This window comes from Miniopterus natalensis, chromosome 1 (genome assembly GCF_054644295.1).
Source record: "Miniopterus natalensis isolate mMinNat1 chromosome 1, mMinNat1.hap1, whole genome shotgun sequence".
NCBI lineage: Eukaryota > Metazoa > Chordata > Mammalia > Chiroptera > Miniopteridae > Miniopterus > Miniopterus natalensis.
Genome location: NC_142081.1, coordinates 107,427,479 through 107,431,085, shown reverse-complemented (window position 1 = coordinate 107,431,085; position 3,607 = coordinate 107,427,479).

Sequence of the window (3,607 nt, the reverse complement as noted above, 5' to 3'; positions counted from 1 at the left end):
AAAAATATATGCACCCCTATGTTCATAGCAGTGCAATTTACAATAGCTAAGATCTGGGAAGAGCCCAAATAATCATCAGTAAATGAGTGGATAAAAAAAGCTGTGGGATACATAGGCCATAGAATATTATGCAGCTGTAAAGGAGAAGGATCTCATACCCTTTGGGACAGTATGGATGGACCAGGAGAATATTATACTTATCGAAATAAACCAGGCAAGGAAAGACAAACATCACATGACCTCACTTATATGTGGAATCTGAAGAACTTAATAAACTGACGAGCAGAACAAATTCAATGACATGGAAGCATGGATCAAACTGATGAATGTAAGACAGATGGAGGAGGTTGGGTGGGAGGAGGGGGAGAGATTAACCAAAGAATTTATATGCATATATGCACAACCCAAGGATATGGACAATGGTGGGGAGAGGGACTGGGGCAGGGGACGGGGGATAAGGTGGAATGAGTACTGGAGAGAAAAAGGGACATCTGTAATATTTTAAACAAAAATAAATGACACCAAAAAAGTCAAGAAGGATATTAAGTATGAGGGAATCAAACCTAAGGGTAGAATAGAAGTCTAAAGTAAATCCTGGTACTGCGGGTGTCACTGCTGCAAATTCCAAAATTTGACAGGAAAGTAAGTATTCAAATACCACACTTTAAGAAAGGAGGTTATTGCCCTGCCAGGTGTGGCTCAGCAAATGAGCGTCGACCTAGGATCCAGGCAATTGGGGTTTGATTCCAGGTCAGGGCACATGCCTGGGTTGCATGCTCGACCAAAGACTCTCTCATCATTGATGTTTCTATGTCTCTCTCTCTCCCTCTCCTTTCCTCTCTCTGAAATTAATAAAGATATATTTAAAAAAAAGAAAAAAAAAAAGAAAAATGAAAGGAGGTTATAAGACTATCTTGGATTTTCCCCCAAAGTATGATATATAGTTATTATAGAATCACAAGTACCCTTTGGATGGGAGATATCTTCCAATTGATATTAAAATGGGATTTTAGTAATAGATTCAAGAAAGATAACAGACTGAGATGCAATTTGTAAAAATAAAATCACAATCTCTGTCCTTCACTACCTCCCCCCTTCCCCTCTTTCCCCTCCCTGTCCCCCTACTTCTTTCATCTAGGTAACTACACCTCTCATGTTGTTTTTGATTGGCCACAGTAAGGTAGCTCTAAAGTATACTGGAATAAATTGGGTGGCATTCTGGCTTAATGGGCTGCTTCTTTTATTTTCAAATATTTATATGGGTATATGGCTAGAGCATTGATATTCTGTTGTATCCTCTTATGTAACTCTTTGGAAAATTGGGTTCCCACCAGTGACTTGAGGTTAGGTTGATTTAACTCTATAAGTACAAGCAAACTACATCCATTCAAAAGGAAGGAAGACAACCCAAATTGCCTCTGCTGACAGACATTCATCTCCACCCAGGCATCTGAATAAAATACATCTGACAACAAATAAGTAGAATATAAAGTTGGAAAGGGCAGGACTTTATACTTTAATTTTATTAGACTTAGTAAGGGATTTGGGACTTTAATTTACCTCTTTAAAATAATGTGAAGAAGTTAATTTTATATATAGATGTATATTTGAAGAATTTTTAAATTCTTGGCAGTATATTATGAATTATGTTGACATTTGGGCTACTTACCAAGCTGTCAGCTCAGTTACAGTGAACAAGATGGTTAGGCATAATTTAAGGCGGGAAATAAAATAAGCAACAAGACCCTAGTTAATAATAAAGTATGTCTTTAATTTATTGATGTCTCATTCTCACCCCATTTCAGATATTTCTGGAGGAAAGGCAGAGATTTTTACCCTGGACCCTAAGGAAACATATAAAGAGCAGTAATTGTTATTGAGGAAGCATCTCAATAAAAATAAGCTCAGGTGCCACTGAGAGGAAAGAAACAGATACTGGTTATCCATAGATTTGACAGTGAGACAAGGGAACAATGGTTGTTCTCTTATCTGGGGAGTTGTGCAAAACATACTTGATAGAGAGTAGGGAATATCCACTTCACTCCAGGGGAAGAAACAGTTTTGAAGTATCCTTTATGGTTACCCCACCCCCCTTATTTCTCCTCTTTAGAGTGCTCAGTACCTTTATGTGGGGTCAATGTGTAAGAGGTCTCTGCACATACATGACCTAGGCTTTGGCTCTCTCTCTTTCTCTCCAAGCTGTCTACCTCATGCAGTGCGCATTCCCTTCATGCATCAAGAATTTTCAGGCAGAGATTCCCTACTCTATGGAGAAGTCCTAAAATTTCTCAGTTCCCCATACTATGACTGAGACTGTAGATGAGGTATATTATATTATTTTTCAAAGAATGCTGCCAATTCATTTCAGAAGCAAATATCTGTGACCAAAAGGGCACTGTAGTAAACTATATCACTCTGAAGATAGTCACTATTCTACCAACTCTTTCTATTACATATTCCTACCTATTGATGTTAGGTTTGGCCTTGTGATTTGCTCTATCCAGTAAAAGATGAGGGATGATGACTGTGCCTATGTCATTTTTAAGCAGAAGCTGTGAGAGCCTTCAGGTGGTGATTCATCTTTTTCTTTCTTTCTTTCTTCGAGATAAGTCTGATAATATTCTTACTCCTCAGCCTGGATTCTGGAGTGAAACAAGAGACCAAACCACAGGGAACCCGCAGCCAAACCAGTTGTTATGTAATGTCAACTAGTTATAATTGTGTTAAGCCACTTAAATTTTGGGTGCGTTTGTTACTGTAGCATAGTATAGAGAAAGGTGACTAAAAAAGCAGCATAATTAGGGTGGTGCAGTAAAAATTCTAAAATGTGTGGCATTGGCTGTGGGAGAGTCCACATTTACAAAACTATAATTAGAACCAAGAAAAATGGAGAATCATTCTCTGCAGTGGCAAACATTTCCTACTAATAACTGTACCTAATGAGCTTGCAGCTTTAGGCAAAGTGGGAAAACCCAATTTGCTGGTGTGATTTAGTTTTTGTGACTGAATTTAATATATACTTTTTAAATCTATAAGAAAGAGATAAGCTCAGGAAAGAATTCGCTAGTTTGCAAACAGATTAAAATGGAGTTTAGAAATTCTTTGACCTTCAAAGTTGGAATGTGCAACTGGTTCTCACTTCTAGCCATAGAAAAGAAGATAAAAAAAGAATTATACAAAGGTCTACAAAACCTCAACTTACTGGCAAGACCAAATCAAAGAGAAGCTGTAAATTTCCTTTTAAAGGCTCTAAATTGGTTAATATAGCACTCATTCAGTTATTTTAGTTGAACAAATGGCTTGGAAGAAAGAAACTAAAGGTCTGGCTCCCCCATAGGAGACCTGATAAATTCATGCTGCCCTTAATTAAACCCAAAGAGAAAGGCATTTCATATAAAGAGCATTTCTTATAAAGAGCTCTGGGCAAAGGCTAAATGCTATCAAATAGATAAGAAGGTGATCATGTTCTTCAGTGTTGTACTTCCAAAGGAGCTATGAGTCAGGTTGAAAAAGAAAATCGTGTAGGAAGCAGGGCCTAATCAAATGTATACCACATGTCCTGGATAGAGGGGGCACTTATGGCATCTACACAGAAGGACTTCAGAGT